The 10,048-nt window shown below is 30.8% G+C and overlaps 1 long non-coding RNA gene across 1 annotated transcript; it reads right to left on the bottom strand.

Moving 5' to 3' along the window:
* Positions 1–4,826: 4,826 nt before the first annotated feature.
* On the bottom strand, positions 4,827–9,291 carry LOC134695524 (uncharacterized). Its single transcript, XR_010102785.1, has 5 exons — positions 9,237–9,291; positions 8,017–8,128; positions 7,574–7,617; positions 5,641–5,697; positions 4,827–5,113 (listed from the first exon to the last, which is right to left on the bottom strand). It is a non-coding gene; the product is annotated as an uncharacterized LOC134695524 (long non-coding RNA).
* Positions 9,292–10,048: the final 757 nt, after the last annotated feature.

A 10,048-nucleotide genomic window follows, 5' to 3' on the forward strand; every position in this document is an offset into this window, starting at 1 on the left:
ACCTTGTATGACGACAATAACGGTATCAATCAAAAACATTTTATTCTGAAAAAACATATAATATATGTTCAGTACTTGATAAATTGTAAATTAACTGATACAACGTTTTCAATTTTTATATGTAGATTTATTTGATAAGGGATTTTCCGTTTTAAATGTTTTTAGAGGGTACAAAGGAAGTATATTTCATGTGTTATGCGTCCCTTTAGGTACTCTGTCAATGCTGTATGGGCTTTGCCCGTTGTTTAAGGCGATACGTTGACATATAGTTGTTAGTTTCTGTGTCATTTACGTCTGGTGTGAAGAGTTGCCTCATTGGCAAACATACAACATCTTCTTTTTTTTATTTATCGATATCTCATTCCAGAACAGAAAGCCCATGGATTAATCCAGGGCTTACTTGGGCCATAACTACGATTAAATTAAATATATAATCTCATATTTTTCTTATCAATTCAAACCTCTAAAAGTGTTTAAGTGAATAGAGATACAATTCACATTTCAAGAGTTACAATGAAACAAACTATGACAAATTATTATGCCCTCTTACTTTTTTATAATAGAAAAAAAGATACAAAAGTACAATTAACAATACAAGTATCAACTCTGTATACCCTGGTTTATGTCGCGGCATACATAATGAAAACTTTCAATTCTGTCATAAGTTGCATTCGGTGATGGTACAGGTAGGAAACAAACTTGTATACTGTGAAAGTACTTTTATTCGTTGGGTACCAATTTTCGTGGTTTTCGTGGATAGTTTTATCCACGAATTTAAGTGTCCAACGAAAAAAACCAACCATTGTCCAAATGATCCAGAGAATATACTGAATAACGCCTAATCTGAGAATACTTTAAACGCAGTTACAGAACTACATCCGCATGCAGGATTATACCCATTGAATCTTTAATAATCTAAACTGTACAACTTTTGATCTTTTATTTCTAATATATAAAATAAATTGGATCAATCAGATTTCCGGTATTGATATGCTAGTAGTATGATAAAGTGTTCATTTTATATCTTCACAGTTCTTGTATAATTTCATGCTGGGATTGATTTTGATAAGAATTATTTGAAAATTCAAGATACGTTTGTAGCATTTGTTTGTGTTTCTGTTTTCTTTAGGTGACATGTTAATGGCATAATTAACACCTCTGATGGTCTTTAATCTGTTGGTCACTTTATCATGGGTTAATTAGTGTTATCACTATGATGTACACGGGTCAATGTTTACTTTGCAATTTCCTTCAATCCAGACTATTTTTTACCTCGGTTTCTAAAAGCTTTTCAATTTATTTTTTTTGAAAACTAAAATCCACGAATTTAAAAACGCACGAATATGTAAATATTGCTTAAACCACGAAAATTGATACCCAAGAATTTAAGTACTTTAACAGTATAAGATCATTTGTGGCACACATATTTCATAGATATTTACCAAAACCTATAATGGTCTGTAACTTTTTCGAAGTGATGACTTTAGCCGTACTAGAGAAATACTAAAGACTATCACCTTTTCTTGACAGAAATTTACCTCATGAAAAGAAACGAAATCATATCAGCTTACATATATATGCCCCATATGTGAGCAGCGTTAATAGTTATAATGGATATACATGGAAGGTTCATATGACACTGAAATAGAGTTGGTTGTTGTAAATTTTAGATCAAACAAAATATTAAATTTGAAATGTAATATAACTAATTTAAACACATAACTGTAATTGGCATATGCTTTATTTGAATAGACGGGGTATACACTTAATGTCTACACTTAGAATATGTGTGGAAAAGACATTTTTTCCCTCGACAATTAATTAATACTACATGTATTCAAACGCATTTGAAAATCAGGCAATTCACAAAGTGACTGTTTTCCAACAATCGCCTACTGATAATAATGCGTGAGAGAAAATAAACGATTATTACATATTAATCAATTCATATCACACTATAACTAGATTATTTGTAAATCGATATAAAATAGAATATTATAAAAAAGCAATCACAAAATTTAAAAAATTCATACCTTTTCCGGTCTTCACAAACATTCAATCCTTCCAAACATGTGCCTTCGTGAATTATATAAAACATCAGCAATATAAAATGAACTAACATTTTGTTTTTGTTATAGCAACATTAAGTATCATTCTTTTTATAACCCGGAATCAGGACGATCAAAATATATATCGAATGCTGTCTGTAAATATATCGAGACGGATGCCCACATATCGAATGAATGAAACCAATTTCCTACGTCGTAATGAACTTGTTCATTGATTTAAAAACGAAAAAGCACGAACTAAGGTCTTGTCAGTGCGTAGTGTAGTTCTGGTGATATAGGCTACGAATTACTGTATTCGTCTTTGCTGTTCTCCTTTGAAAAAAAAAAGAAAAAATATTTCAACAAACAAAATTTCCACATAGTAAAATATGGTGTCAATTTGCTCACATTTAATTTAAAAAATAATCAGTGATAAGAATGTGTATTAAGAAAAAAAAGTTAGTCCCGTCATGTAAATGTAAACGCATAAACTTTGTTCTCATTTCTTTACATTTAATTGAATATTCTATTACTCATGTAACTAAACCTATATGCCATCATATTTTTGTACCAATGTAAAATTTATCATTACCACTGACAAGTATTGCATTTCTTTTTATGTATTCTCTGAAAGCTATAAATTTCGCATCAATTGCAAATTATTTACAGAAACAAACTTTTTGTTGTATAGACATCTTTCAAAAAACTAATAAGACGATATGGTATATTTGCCAATAAATTTTCCAAAAAGCAAACACTTACTTTGACTTACTACGGTATGACTATGTACTTCAAGAAACAGCAAAAATCTTTTGTTGGCCCTCTGCAGCGATTTAGCTTTTATAATTACCAATTATGTCATTAACACACGGTCTTTTCTCACAACCTTCAAATTATTTCAAAACAATTTCGATCAGGACATACCTTTTGAACATAGTAGCGAGAGACACTGCAGCTAATCTAAAAGTATTTCTAAACAAAGTTAACAAGAGGTCATCATGTTCGTTGTAGTACATTTATGGTTACCATTTTCACGTTTAGTGTAAAAGCGTCAAATCAGAATTGGATATTGGAAAAAAATTGCAAGAAATCCTATATTAGCATATCTCTGTCAAAAATTAACTCAATCAATTTCTCCACATGATTTTCTGCCAACATTGTCTTTTGTCTTGTACATCATATTTGGCTTCGATGGTTTCAACCCAATACCGTGACACTTTTAGTTCCATCGGGTGTTAGTGACCAAAGACGATAAGTACGGGATCAGTATATTCAATATGGAATGAGAGGTGAATCCCCATTTGAAATTTACTGACCCTATATATATCGTATTAGGTCAATAGAACACTATGTTACACATCTATCATACCTACTTTCTTAACATGCGGTTAGATTAGTGTCTCATCAAAGTAATCGAATCTTCAATAATGTTTATATCAAAGACCCGCTTCCGTTGTTTTATACACGAAACCCAATGCCAACAATAACAACTTGTTAATACAAAATGTGTTTTATGAATTTATTTCAATGGTTCATTATCAAACTCTTCGTCTGCTGAAACCTCAAATTGTTTCCTCATCACAGTGTTTTATAAAAGATATAACACCATTACGTACCGTGTATCGAAATGAGACTCGCCTACTTGCTCAATATAGAACCATAATAACCTTATATATAATACACGCGGTTGCGTCGATGCCACTGCTTGTGGACGTTTCGTCCCGAGGGTATCAACAGCCCAGTAATCAGCATTTCGTTGTTGGCATGAATATCAATTATATGGTATTTTTTATTAACTGTTTGAAAGGTATGAATTATTAGAAACACTTAAGATTTTCTTAACCTAAAAATGAATTACCTTAGCAGTATTTGGCAAAATATTTTGGAATTTTGGGTCCTCAATGCTGTTCAAGTGTATTCGAGTCTGTTTTTTTTTTTTTTATCTATTTGATCAATCGTCACTGATGAGTTTTTGTAGACAAAACGCGCGTCTGGCGTATCAAATAATAAGCCTGGAACCTTTGATAACTGGTGCCACTGTACAGTTTTAAGAGAACCATAGATGGTTGTCACACTAGTGCAAAATTAGGCTGGCTTCAAAACCTGTTTATTCCACAATTTTTTTCGGGAAATGCCTTTTTATACCATGTCATGAATATGACAATTGCTGTATTTTCCTTTTGTAGATTAAGTCTAGTGTTTGAATATGACAGTTTTACTGCACTTCATCATTGAGATTATTTTTGTGTTCGGCATTTTTGTTAATACTTTTGTTAAATAATTTCTTAATATACTTAAAAATATGCATATTAAAATAGTAAAAAAGTACCGCTTTACTAAGAAAATGCATCATTGCATTCTGTACTCTTTTTTTTAAAACTATTTTTAAATTGACGACACTATTTTATTTCAATCATTACCAGCCACATTTTTTTCATAACTCAGTCTTGCACCTTATATAAGTTATAGTATGCGTTTATTATGCAAATACCTTAATAAATTTCTGTCAACAAATTAATGAAAAATGATCTCATTGATCTACAATTGGGTTTCCAAAAAGATATATAATGTTTTAATTATTATCTTGATTAAAACATTGCACTTTCTAACTGATACCTTTAACAATGAACTGAAAGACAGAAATGAAAAGAACCCGTATCTAATGTTTGACAAATAATACAAAAACTTGACTATCTTTAGAAGTTCAAAATTTTATTATTATTTAGTATATTTTTAAAATTAAAAAATCAGATAATGAACATTCTATTCTCAATTTTATGAATCATTGTTCTGTCTTCTCCTCTATTCATAATACATGTAGTAATGTGTATCGCTAGTTTTAGGAACCAAGGTAACGTACGAGTTGAGTTGTCTGCATCGATCGTCATTGACATTGGTATCAATAACAGTTCCGTACGATCCATTTATAACTTGTAAATAGGAGCTACTAGCTACATTTATCTTGTTTCGTCTTTTACAAAAACAGGTAAAGCCCAAACAGCCACCAACCAGAACTAGCAAACCAGCTACTGCAGCCAAGATTATAAGTACATCCAATTCAAACACTGAAAATGACAATACACATAAATATTAAATATGTATAATGATGCACTTGTTTGTCAATGTACACATATGTTTAACATCAATAACTGCAAACAGCAGAATTAAGCTGACTTCAAATTAGTACATGTGTACTAGGGGCATGTTTTACTGAACATAGCATAGACATCAATTCATGTGCCTCGGATTTTGTGATATATATGTTCTAACATAATATGGATATATACCAAAGCTAAAACACACAGTCATGCAGTTTTGAAAATGAAACTGATAAACTTATATAAAACAGAACAAGCCATTTTGTTAGTTAATATTACAAAAGTATAATTGGTGTGAATTGAAATGAGTCTGCATTAATTGGTAACCTCCTTATAATTTGGATCCGGAAAGCGCAATATATATTGTATCTATTTGATTATCATGTAACTACTCTTAAGGAAGAAATATTGTTACCAGAAAGAGGATGGGTACATTAGGTTACATAAATACTTTTGAGAAATACTTCCAACAAATGAGTAGGTAAGATTGTTACCTGTCACTGACTCCGAATAGTTTTCTGACTCTGAACTGGTTGTATAATTGACATCTCCTACAAAGATAATATAACATTAGTTGTGTTATACATGTAACATGAATGGTTTCAACGTAACTGCACAAGATGAACATTTCCCAAATACTGTTGATTCATTATTATTCGTGGGATACCAATTTTCGTGGATTTCGTTGGTACAGGCAAACCACGAAATTACATATTCAACGAATGACAAATTTTACAAAGGCTTGTATGCAGACTTTGGTAAAACCACGAAATTAAATATCCACGAATATGCAAGTTTCCATGAATCCACGAAAATTGGTACCCACGAAAATAAATGAATCCACAGTAGATAAAATTGAGAATGGAAATGGGGAATGTGTCAAATATGCCTATATCATTGTATTCTGAGTTGCTCGAGGCCTAATTTAAAAAAAAAAATCTAAATTTATTCAGAAGTCGATAAAATACGAATGAATAGAAATAAACTGGTTTCCAATAAGAGAGAATAATAATCAGAACAATAACCATCAATGTATGCATTAAAAAGACACAATTCAAAAACAAATGCTGAAATTAAACTAAACCAAAATAACATTCAATTTGTTTCTTGATTTATCACGTTTGGCATTTGATTTTTAAAGATTTACACGGAAACTGTCCGTGAACTCTTGTTGAGCTATAAGTTCCAAAGGTAAAACCAACCCGGTAGACAGCTTTTCGATTTGTCATGAATATCAAGTATGTGGACATTTTTATAAATTTACCGTTTGGAAAAGTATGAATTATTCGAAATACTAAGGATTTTCTTATCCCAGACAAAGATTACATTAGACGTATTTGGCATAACTTTTTTTTAGAATTTTTGGTCCTTATTGCTCTTCAACTTCCTTTTGATTTGGAACTTTTTATCTGAGCGTCACTTTCAGGATGTTCAGGTCTTTGTAAGTCTTGTATGATTTTGTATTTACTATACATTTCAACATGTTTTATAGTTTAGTATGGCCGCGTTATCACTTAACTAGAACACACTTTTGTTATAGCTCAAGCATGCCTTTAGATACAGGATTTTCTTACTGTGCTGAAGAGCCATTGTTCGCCTTCGAATTTTTTTTACTATGTGGTGTGGTTGTTATATTTTTTAATATTATGTTGTCATTTCAATGTTATATTTATCTTTGCCATTAAAGTGCGAGGTTTGGCATGCCATAAAACCAGGTTCAACCCACCACTTTTATTCCCCTTTAAAAGTGTCATGTACCAAGTCAGGAAGATGGCCATTGTTATAATATTGTTCGTTTCTGTGTGTGTTACATTTTAACATTGAGTCGTTTGTGTTTTCTCTTATTTTTGAGATATTGAGATAAGACGTGGCACGGTACTTGTCTTTCCCAAATTCATGTATTTGGTTTAATGTTATATTTGTTATTCTCGTTGTGTTTTGTCTGTTGCTTGGTCCGTTTCTGTGTGTGTTGCGTTTCGGTGTTGTGTCGTTGTTCTCCTCTTATATTTAATGCGTTTCCCTCGGTTTTAGTTTGTTACCCCGATTTTGTTTTTTGTCCATGGATTTATGAGTTTTGAACAGCGGTATACTACTGTTGCCTTTATTGTACACTTTCCCCATTTCCATTCTAATGTTATTTAAAGGCAGAATACAACAGTTTACAAATGTCTTTCTATATAAATATATGTTGACCAAAATTAGGAACAAAGTGGAAAATAATTATATTAGTCTTGATAAACAAAAAAACGGAATGATGACAAAAACTAAAATCACAAAAATACTGAACTACGAGGAAAATTCAAAACGGAAAATCCCTAATCAAATGGCAAAATCAAATGATAAAACACATCATGGATAACTAGACTGTTGAATGCAAATAGTGAAATCTGGCTAGTACCATTTGTAATTGATAGTGGAAAAACCTACCGTTAAGTTCAAACTTTGGAACGCATCCTTTTACGTGATCACATCTATGTAAATAAAACAATAATTGAAATAGAATGCAAATCAAAAGGACAGAATGGGCTCTCGAAGCATTTTATGTTCACAAATAAGTGTAGTGATAAATAATGTACTCCTGTAATAATTACTTCGTTTTAAAATCATTGCAGCCGATTATGACGGTCATGTTTATATAGTCTTTAAACTATGAACAAATTAAATTCGACTGCTATGGTCACAAATGGGTATTCAAGCATGAATTTCTCTTGATTCATGATCTTTTTTTAATAAGTTATCAAATGAATATGTGTTAACGAAAACCATCCGTTTAATCCTCACCAAATTGTCGTCTCACATTAAAACATTAAATAACAAAAGAGATAGTTGTACATATCAATGAAACAATCAACTATTCATTTTTATTTTACCTTTCTTCAATCTCATTACAGTAGCAACGTTCCAAACATCTTTCTCCAAATCTGTTTTTCTGGCAATGAGAACATGGCTTTCCACTTATTGATACAAACCCAATTTTGCACTCTGAAAAATACAAGATAAAAAAATATGGTTGAATCAAATTTTATTTTTTGTCCCAGTTATAAATAAATGCATTGTTTTGCGACATTTTTTTATTCTATAAATACCTAGTACATTAATACTTACCAAACCAAGGGGTAATATCAAAGGTTGCAGTATTATGGATTCAATGAGAGCGAAATATTCACTTGTGCAAATGACTTATTCGTCATTGATGTTTCTTAGCTTATTTTGTCATTATTCAACAATTCTGGCTGCTAAAAGCGAATAGGCTTTTCACTTTTTTATAAACATTTCATTGAACAGAAACAATCATTTTTCAAATGTTTTATGTAGCTCATAGGTAGTACCTCTTTGATGAATATAAAAAGAAGTTATAGTAATTCATCGAAACATGATATATTTCTAGCTTGCAATAGAGTTTGGTGAATTCCTACATTAATTAGTAATAAAACCAACCCTATCAAGGAAATAAGTGATGCATTTGAGACATAAATGAGGAACTACGTTGTTTACAAGCTCTGCCTATTGCATATCAAAATCATTCCAGTTTGTTGTTGTTATCATCCAAGTAATGCCCTTGAATTAAGTTAAATACTCTTGTTTGCATTATTTTTTTAAATGAGAGATATATTACAAACAAGACAACATGATACATAACTATTCTAGAAATAAGAAAACGGGTAATTCCTTATTACTTTTATAAAAAAAAAAGATGTATTATGATTGCCAATGAGACAACTGTTCACAAGAGACCAAAATGACACAGACATTAACAACTATAGGTCACCGTACGGACTTCAACAATGCACAAAGCTCATACCACAAAGTCAGCTATTAAAGGCCCTGAAATGACAATGTAAAACAATTCACACGAGAAAACTAACGGCCTTATCTATATAAAATCATAGACGAAAAACAAATATGTAATACATAAACAAACGACAACCACTGAATTACAGGCTTCTGATTTAGAACAGGCACATACATATATAATGTGGCGGGGTTCAAGATGTTAGCGGGATCCCCCTAACCTGGGACAGTGGCATAACAGTACAACATAAAAACGAACTATAAAAATCAATTGAAAAAGGCATAAAAGTTCACATACCTGTACATGTACCATTTATGCTTTCATAGTCCGAACAACAATACTCTAGGTTCCTATAAAAGAAATTTATATGCATAAACATGATTAAATATCAAATCAGACAAGAATCGTGTTTTGTTATTTATGGAGATCTTTTCGGTAAATCTTCTTTTGCACTGTGAAAATGCATCAGAGTTATTTTATATATCAAACGAAAAGAAACGTATCCATTTTGCAAGTAAATTAATTACTTCATGAAAAGTAGCGTTTTATTCCACCACTATTCTATTATGTATTATAACAACACAGAGCATATGTCAAATCTTACCGCAAGGAAATGCTGCTTTGGAGCTTTAAAATCGAAAAAAGGTCATTTTTTTGTAAAAAATACTTTGTTGTGTATTTGGTTCATTCAAATTTAATAATTTTTATTGGTGATCTGTCTGTATTTTTTAAAACAAATTAAATACAGGTAAAAAGGCAACGTGTTAGTATAGCATGTACATTTATTGTATTAAAACAGTAATGGTGATGATTCGTATCCGAATCATGACTGAAAGATTAAATTCAATGAGCTAGTTAAATATCAAAGTGCTATATATTTAGAGATGTTTTTGATAGTGCACAAAATGCTACATGTTTGTAATCGCAATTATTAAAAATCACATTTTAAAATTATTTTTATGAATTAAACAGGATGTTTTTCAATATCACAAAAAATAAATTGCATTTTAGTCTAAAATGACAAAATTGCAATAATAAATGCATGCTTTAATTTATAAATTTACATGTTTTTGCAATGAACTAAACTATACCTTTCTCTGTTGTAACAA

Source organism: Mytilus trossulus, chromosome 13 (genome assembly GCF_036588685.1).
Source record: "Mytilus trossulus isolate FHL-02 chromosome 13, PNRI_Mtr1.1.1.hap1, whole genome shotgun sequence".
Classification (NCBI taxonomy): domain Eukaryota; kingdom Metazoa; phylum Mollusca; class Bivalvia; order Mytilida; family Mytilidae; genus Mytilus; species Mytilus trossulus.